The sequence below is a fragment of the Heloderma suspectum genome, chromosome 2, assembly GCF_057233095.1.
Source record: "Heloderma suspectum isolate Gila_16-S chromosome 2, 16-S_ref, whole genome shotgun sequence".
Lineage (NCBI taxonomy): Eukaryota > Metazoa > Chordata > Lepidosauria > Squamata > Helodermatidae > Heloderma > Heloderma suspectum.
This window is the reverse complement of record NC_139459.1, coordinates 125,065,324-125,074,272: the sequence shown is the minus strand read 5'-3', so window position 1 is coordinate 125,074,272 and position 8,949 is coordinate 125,065,324. Positions and strand designations below refer to the sequence as shown.

The following is an 8,949-nucleotide window of genomic DNA, read 5'->3' as shown; positions in this document are numbered from 1 at the left end:
CAGATGCAGAAAGCTCTCACCAAAGAAAATACTATGAATAGCTCCCCCTCCTCCCTCTGCCTGTCTCCCACTGTTAAAGAAGACAGGAGCTGGATGGGAGAAAGCCCCAACTTGCCAGGTTGCTTGCAAAATCAGCACTCTTGCATGAATGCCATTTTTATTAGATGGGTACAGGATTCAGACATGCGCACCCACATACACGTGTCATGCATGGCTATTTTGCCATATGGGCATGTGTGTGGAAGGTACAGCTTGTGACTTCCAGACCTGCATAGACTGTAAAATAATTGAAGAGTTTGGAGGCCCTGCTCAGGGCCAAAGCGGACATTATTTTAAATCCGTTATCTAGCAGCTACGTCTTCCCTCCCCCCATGTTTACTCTAGAGTAGGTGCAGGGGGTGATCCAGATCTTAAAAGCACTTCCCACACACACGGGTCCCAATCTGGATCACCCAGATCACAATCTGCCGCTACACCACAGAGCCAGTGTGGTGTAGCGGCAAGAGTGTTGGACTAGGAGCCGGGAGATCCGGGTTCTAGTCCCCACTCGGCCATGGAAGCTCACTGGGTGACTTTGGGCCAGTCACAGACTCTCAGCCCAACCCACCTCACAGGGTTGTTGTTGTGAGGATAAAATGGAGAGGAGGATAATGTAAGCCGCCTTGGGTTCCTTGCAAGAGGAAAAAAGGCGGGGTATAAATGCAATAAATAAATAAATAAATAAATCTCCCTGCACCTACTCTACAGTAAAAATGGGAGTTGGGGGAGATGTGGCTGTTCGCTACAGACTTAAAGTAATGTCTGTTTTGGGCCTGAGCCAGTAAGAATTCTGGGTTGTAATCCATGGCATCCTTCCACCAGCGGAGCAGACATTGCTGTCAGACAGAAATCCCCCTGCCACCTGCAGCCCCCCAGGTGCCCTCTAGAACTTCGGAGCAAACTTGTGGGGGAGGTGGGGGACTGGAGTGCAGGGAGGGGAAGGGAAGCTCCTGTTGCACAAGTGGATAGAAGAGACATCACTGCTCCTATGAATCTGTGTGAAGTATTATACTTATACTTGCAGTTAACCTAATTACTCTAGAGATGATGGCTTGATCAGATGCTGACAACCTGGAATCAGTTTGACCTAAGAGAGCCATGCAAGGAACCATAAGAAAAAGAGGAAGTGTGGTCCAAGTGGAGACATGTGAATCGGGTGAGTGGGTGGGTAGGTGGACATTAACAGCAGATGGCTTGGGGTTCCAGCAAAATGGAAACTGAAATTAATACTATGGCTTTCCTTCTCTGTTATAAGGATGCTTCCACTTTTACACAGATGGTTACAAAATCATGTATGCATGTGTCACATGTCTCATATTGCAAATAAAGCATTGGACCAAGAAATAGCAGAAAGTTAGAATGAGGTTATTAACCATTCTTAGTAAAAATGGGAAGTGGAAAACATCTTGCACAAAGAGAGGAGAGCAGTATAAAAATTGCTGCCCTTTCATGACCCCAGCATGAGCTACCCGAGATGACCATCTTACTCTGCCTAATGGTAGGGCTGGTCCTGTGAGGGCTATGGTACATTTTTCAATGATTCTGCAGCTTCTTTAGTGTGATCTTTTTGCCTTTGTAATCAGTCAAAAGCCTATACTTAGCTTACAAAATGTCTGCAGTAGACATGATGGTTATTATACCCTCCTGTTGTGAGTATTTTGGGAACCAACTCATGCAGTACCTGGCTTCAGAGGAGAGGAACTGAGTGAGAGTTTGCTTCTTCTAGGTTGATGCACATTCTAGTTTCCAGCTGTGATTGTATAGGATTTTTAAATATATTTTTCCACATTTCTTTTCCAGGAAAAGAAAAGAAAGCCATCTGACAAAAGATGCAGTGTAAGGATGGAACCACATTTGATGGCATCTGACCCACATCTTACAAAAGGGGTAGGTAACATGGTGCCAACGGGAGCCCATATGCCCCTGGACACCTTTCTTGCTACCCATCAAGGTGCCCTATCCCTCCCACTTCTAAAAAAAATGAACGCATTTTCTTACAGGCAGGTGCCATTGCTGTGAAAACATTGGTGCTGAAAACTGTGGGTTCAAAGGAGTTGTTTGTGTTGGGGCTCAGCCCCCACCTCTACCTTGTGCTCAATCTTTTGGACAGGTTACTTGCGCTTTGCCATGCCTCCTGTGGCAGCCATTTTGTGGTGGTGCCCAAGGAGCGTATCAAATTGCCAGATGTTCCCATGGCCCAAAAAGGTTGTCCACCCCCATCTTAAAACATGAGTTGCCAACACACACCTGGAGTGGGAAGGTGGCTGCTCCTTCAAGGAGCCTTCCTTGCTGCTTTCCCTGCTGTGGCATCTGCCACAGTAGGTGATCAGGGCTGGTGTGGCAGTAGTGGCAATTTCCCGGCAGAGGCCCCCAGTCTGCTGCCTGAGCAGGGGATTCACTCTGCCTCACTGGGGGGCGGGGTGGGTTATTTGCAGTAGATTGGCAAGAATGGTTTAACTAGGAGGAGAAGGAGGCTGCTGTGGTTCAGCAGTGGCAGTGACTGTGGTGCAGTGGCAGCTGCAGTGTGGTAGTGGTATGTGTACTCCTGCCTCAGGCAGCAGGACATCTTGCGCCGCCACTGCAGAGATCTACCAGTAGGGCCAGAACTACCTTCTGCCCACCCAGCTCTAGGGACTAGATAGATTTATTGACCTCAAAGTCTGGCCAAGTTGAGGTCAATCCAGCTGCCTATAGTTCCTTCAGCTCCTAGAAACAGTTAGCTGTGAGAAGCAGGGCTCACACAGTGGCTGATCTTAGGCTAGGACCAGGGTGGGGTTGTCCAACTAGGATGACGACTGGGGTGGCCACTTACAAATCCACAAATGCATCACCATGTTAATTTAGACGTATATATATATAAATTTAGAAAGTATTATTAAAATTGAAAAAGAAATACACTACATCTCACCATAATGTCGGAGACTGTGACCAGGTGATCTGTGTGCCTTGCTCAATCTGCTGCCCAGATGCTGTTGATGGTTCTTTATCTTTAAACCAGACTTGGACTGGGCAGCCCTTGAAATAGAGGATGCCTTCAAACCAGAGGACAGTCCTATTAAAAAAAAAAAAAAAAGACACATGGCTACCCTATAGCAGGTTGCAGCCATTCACTTGCTATCATCTTTAAGGCCTGCACAGTAACTAATGTTTGCTCTCATTGCAGAGATGATGCATTCACACAAGTTGTGAGCCTTTTCATTGCATGCATTTTGCTTTCTGTCTTCATCTGAATGTGGGGCCAATCAAATGATCAGTGTGCATGTTTGCGCAGGCCCTAAAATGTATGTGGCAACATGGCAGGTGGGCAGATAAAGAAGGAACTTTTCTGCACCGCTAAAGATAGCTTAAGGTCTCTAGCACTTCTGTTGTGAGTCAAGGCTAAATGACAACTCTGAGATAGCATCTCAGCAGAGGAGGAAAAGGCCTCTCCCAAATGCACTTTTAAAGCTACACCAGCTCTCCCAGTCTGTTTATCAAAGAAGTTGCCCTTCCCATCTCAAGGCAAAACAAATAAATGGAAGCCTTGAATTACTTCCCCCATTTATTTATGATAGGTCTTGTGAAAGGCTTCTCAGTTATCTCTCGGTTAAAAGGGAATGACCTGAATTCTACTTCCCTTAAAGAAAGAAAAGGGGGGGGGGGGCAGCCTGAAATATCTAATGATACTAACCTGTTCTCAGAGGCCCCTTTTCCACTTCCACCAATGACTTTCCAAAGGAATGTCTACTTATCTGCAATCCTAGGAGAGGTGAAATGTTAATAATTTCTTATATAAAAGACTGTGAGAGCAAGCCCTCATTTCAATCTTTGTAGATTTCTTTTTTATTTATTACATTTCTGTACTGCCCAATAGCCGAAGCTCTCTGCGCAGTTCACAAAACAACACTTACATTGTATTTGGTTGATGTGGATTGCTATTCAGTGCGAACTGTGTAAGAGTTTTAAAAAATCTGCTGCATGTGTGTTTGTTTTAATGCTAAATTGTTTTACTGTTTTATTGTTTTGATGGATTTATTTTGTAATTTTAATGTTTGTAAGGCTGTGAAGGTTTGAGGCCTAGAGAGCAAGGAAAAGAAAACGGTCAGACCTCGAGGCCTGGATTTTTTTGTTGGGAGGGGATAGCCCTGAGAAGAGCAGCCTCATTTCCCCGGTTAACTTTCATTTTCTTGAGTTAGGTTTCATTTCGCCAGGTTTGAAACAGTACTTTCAGTTTTGGGGAAGGAGGGGATATAAAGGGAGAGAAAGACAGCGAGAGGGAGACCAGAGAGAGAGAGAGAGGAACACCAGAGCAGGAAGGAGCAGCCTGGAGACCTCCAAGTGCAGCTAGGATAGAGGAACTTGCATTTTTGCAACCTTTATTTTCACCTAATACCTTTTGTATCACTCAGTTCTATTCTGTAAATACCTTTAGTTGTGATTTGCTTGCTTTAATTTTCCAGTAAACTGTTGTGGCTAAAAACCCTGGTGCCTGGAGTGTAATCACCCCACATCTACAGCCTAAACAAGTTATTGCGATGGGGAAGTTTAAAAGAAGGAAGGTAGAACTCTTGAGGAGGCAAGAGATCCTTAAAGAGTTGCTTAGGGGGTCCAGGTCATAAGGGGAACCCTGACGAGGGGATCCTGAGTACTGCAGTTACAGTGCAATTGAATAGAAGGGCAAGGAATAAATTAATAAATACCTAAACAAACAGTCATGTGGTCGTTCTTATAGCCACTTGACATGTTATGATTTTTATAGGGGTTTCAGATTTTCACTGGAGGGAGCAATCCAAAGAAAGTTAGGCATATTAAAATTCTAAGGTCAGAGATTTCATCACACTGATTGACTGAACCCATTGATTTTATTGAAAACCATAACCTATATTGCTAGCAGAACTATTTTATTCATCACTTACCCCCTTTTGGCTACGTTTAAGCATAATTATTATTTATAAGTTATCATTTTCATGGAAATCAATCAGATCAGTCAATCGATCTGATGAAATCTCTGATCTTGGGAAGAATAATTTCCCCCCCTCAAGATAATTGTGCTGTTTCAGCACTAAGTGAATTTTATATAATGAGTGGCATCCAGGGATGCATAGGATTGTGCTGTAAGACTGCAATCATAAAAAAACACACCAAACCTTAGTAACTAAGAATTAAGCCCCACTAAAGGCAATTATTGATATGAAAGGGCCAAACTAGATATGGTATTAAAGACTTGATTTGCCCTTGTGTGCTTCTTGTTGTTTTCTAAATAACAACAGGTGTGTGTGTGTGTGTGAGGGAGGGAGGGAGAGAGAGAGAGAGATTGAGATCTGGATCAGGACCACAGCATGGGAAGAGAGGGGATTTAATCCTTTGCCCCCTTCACAGTCCCAATCTGGATCAGGCTACTCACAGCTACTATTTGATCCAGGAAGAGAATGGTTGTTGGGACTTTTTCTCAGAGGCACTTCTTCTCTGATGCAAATACCAGCCCTGGAGGGGAGGGGAAATCTGGATTGGAACCATGTAGAGCAATTGGTTAAATCCCCTCTTCCCCTATGCTATGGCCCAGATCCAAGTCAGGAAGTTGTCAAAGCTGCTATTTAGTAAATAAAAAACAAGCATGCATAAGCCAATCACTTTTACCTTGGCGTATAACTGAGTTAGGACTTTATTGGGTGCTGTGGTATATGTGATGCCATTTGGTTTTAATTCTTAATTTTGATTTTATCATTGTCTTATTGTTTTATTGTGTCTTGCAGTTTTAAATGTTAAATCAGCATTTTATTGTAGACATAAAATTTATCAACAAACTTTACTGAAATACACTTTCACCAGTCGAAACCACCATCAAAAGGGCAGGATTTTCTGTAGGGAGCTATCTTCAACATCACTGTTGAAGAGGTTGTAGGTTGTTGCAGAGTGGTTGGGTGAGGCAGCTGAGCTCTCTCTCAGGTATGGTGTGATGCTCTGCCCAGGAGAGGAGGTTCCTCTTTTCCTTCACTTCCAGGGCCTAGGATGCTTAACTCAACATGCTGAACTCTCCCCCTGAAGTCAACAGAACTTCAAAGTGTTTGATTCAATCGTGCCCTTATTCTATATATACATCCGATATGATAGTCCAACCAAGATGTTCTTGACAGCGTAACAATAACATTCATAAAAGAGCAAAACCAATTAAAATCTATAAACCAATAAGATGTTTATATTAATGTATTGCTCATATCTGATAACATAATTATAAAGGGAACATCCAGACAAAGTTAAACACATTTAAATCCAATTAATTTCCCCTGGAAAGTCATGGAGGTCCTTAACTCTCTCCCACTGAAATCAGCGGGACTTAAAAGTGCTTAATTTGGGCTGGGATCACGCCTGGTAATAATATTAGCCAGATAGTAACAGGGAGCAAAAGAAAAGAAGCAGCAAATCAACTTGCCACTCTAAAAGCATTAGGAGTTTATAGATTGGAGCTAGCGGACTGGTTTGCAGTCATTTGGCCCCTGGGTATTATTACATTGTGCAGAGAGAGTACAATTATTCCCTCCTCCACACACACACACACCCCAGCTGTAAATGAGCAGATGGACAATCTGGGCTGATTTCCAGAGTCTGCTATACTCTGGGGTCCTTCCATCTGCCACAAGCATTTCTCAAAGTTCTGTACTAAATACGCATCTTAAGTTCACAGTGAGTCTGACCTGCAATTCCAGAAGACAAGGAAATCATGCCACATGGCCAAGTGTAGTTTGGGGTGGCTATGTGTCCTGCTTTACAGAGGACCATCCTCTTAACTCAAGGGATGTCCAAGCCAAGTCTGATTTAAAGATAAAGACCCCAAACAAGGGCCTTTATTTGATTTAAAAATATTTTAAAGCTGCCTTTAAGAATCAACTGTTAGCACATGGACAGCAGGCTCAAAGATCACCGGGTCACAGTCTTTCCCACTGTGGTGAGATGTAAATTATTTCTAAATTTGCATATACACATATAAATTAGCACATGCTAACTTTATGCAAATATGTATCCTCTTTTGTCTTCTTTTTTGGCAAAGCATAAGTAGCCAGCCTAGTATAGCTGTATGACTGGGGTCATATGATTGAAAAAGCACCACTTTTCATATCTGCTCATCATGACATGAATGCAGTAGATCTCCTCTGAATCAAATCCTGGATTGTTCTCATATATGGCGTAAGCCATCTGCAGAACCTGAACACCACTGCTGCTATACTTAGGCTGCAGTCCTCTACATAAATACCTGGGAGTAAGTCCCATTGCACTTACTTCTAAGTAGACATGCATAGACTTCCACTGTTAATCAATGCACATGTATACAGATGACACAGTCTTCTGGCAAATTAAAGACTATCAAATTTAGATAGCATAAGCTTTCATGGACTGCAGCGCACTTCAGATGCATGAAGTGTTATCCTGAGTTATGAGAATATATCTATACATAGTGGAGGACAGGAATTGTAAGCAATGAGGTCAGAGGGAACTGAAATGCAGAAAGTCAGACAGTGATAATTACCTTATTTACAGTGGCCATTATCACTCTCTGTACTTTCTGCATTTCAGTTCCCTCCGATCACACTGTTTACAATGCCTCCCCCACTCTTGGCCCATGTGTGTATATATTCTTGTAACTCAGAATAACACTTCATTCATATGATGATGTGGGTTGTACTCCTCAAAAGCTTATGGCATAACATATTTGTTCATCTTTAAGGTGCCTGCCACATTATTTTGATGTAATATATCATTTCATATATGTTTCTCTAAAGCTGGGGCATGACCACCGATCTGGGAGGGGGTGTACTTGAAGGAAGAGGAATGGCAGCCACAAAGCTAGGACTAACAGTACTAGCAAGATTTGTTTTTATTGGGCACCACTGATTTTTTTATTTCACACTGACTCTTCAACGGGTTTCTTTCTAGTATATCTGTAAGTACTGAAATTCCCAAAGAGTGGGGGAAGAAAACTATTGTGCTGCGAGAAATTAGTGTATTAAGTTGATGACTAGTGTGAACCCCAAATACCCAACCACCGAGTAAGTTTTTTGTAAGATTCACTGCTACGGTGGCCCCATGTCCTACTTCGCAGAGGATAGTCCTCTATGTGAGGGTGTTCTCTATTTTAGGGGAGAATAGAAAGTAGATCAGGATCTAATGGTAGACCCCTCGATGGCCTTCAGTAGTTCAGCAAGGATTTCTGACTCCCATTGTTTAGCAGTATAAGCAACAAAATGACTCCCTTCCCTAAATTAAATTGTTGAAATGAAGAAAGCTTGGGGTGATCAGGAATGGATTTTTGTGTGGAAGGACTGCGCGCTCCATTCAGCTCTGTTACTCAAAACAAATTCCTGGGCTCAGGATTTTTTCTTTTGTGTCTTTTGCACCAGGCTCTGGTCAGTGGATCTTAGAATAGTAAAAAACACACAAAGTAGATGCTGTAAGTTGGAAGTCTGTTCAGCCCTGGGCTGTCCAGTCCATGTCTAGTTTAAAGATACATAAAGAGGAAATGCAGGAGCTTTGAAATTGCCCATCAGCAGTTACCACCTGACGATAGGCTGGGGAGGCTCACAGAGGGCCTGGTCGTCCTCACTGTGGTGAGTTATATTGCACTTCTATTTACATCAGGGGTGCAGAAGCTCTGGGGGCCACATTTGGTGCACCCAGGGTCCCCAAATGGCCATACCCCCTTCCAGTGCCCCCTCAACCACCAATCTTTGGTGTTTTCCCAGCTTTAGTGCAGTTTTTCTCCCACTCTGAAAAGTTGAAATGCCTCTCCTAAGGCTTAGTTACTGGTAGCAAGGGCTTTGAGCAAAAACACATTTGTATTTTTGGTATTTGGGCCCTACTCCTTTTAGCTTTTGCCCTGCCCACCACTGGAATGTGGTGTCTGATCGCTTCTCCAAAACGCAATTCAGCCTTCAGGCT

General features: G+C 43.2%; 1 long non-coding RNA gene across 1 annotated transcript in view; it reads left to right on the top strand.

Annotated features, from left to right (window-relative positions):
* The first annotated feature begins 1,417 nt into the window (after positions 1-1,417).
* The window catches only part of LOC146352704 (uncharacterized), a 30,782-nt gene continuing 23,250 nt past the window's right edge, over positions 1,418-8,949 (top strand). Inside the window, exons 1-2 of the long non-coding RNA XR_014787817.1 lie at positions 1,418-1,537; positions 1,840-1,926. This is a non-coding gene — a long non-coding RNA (uncharacterized LOC146352704). The remainder of the gene's footprint in view (positions 1,538-1,839; positions 1,927-8,949) is intronic.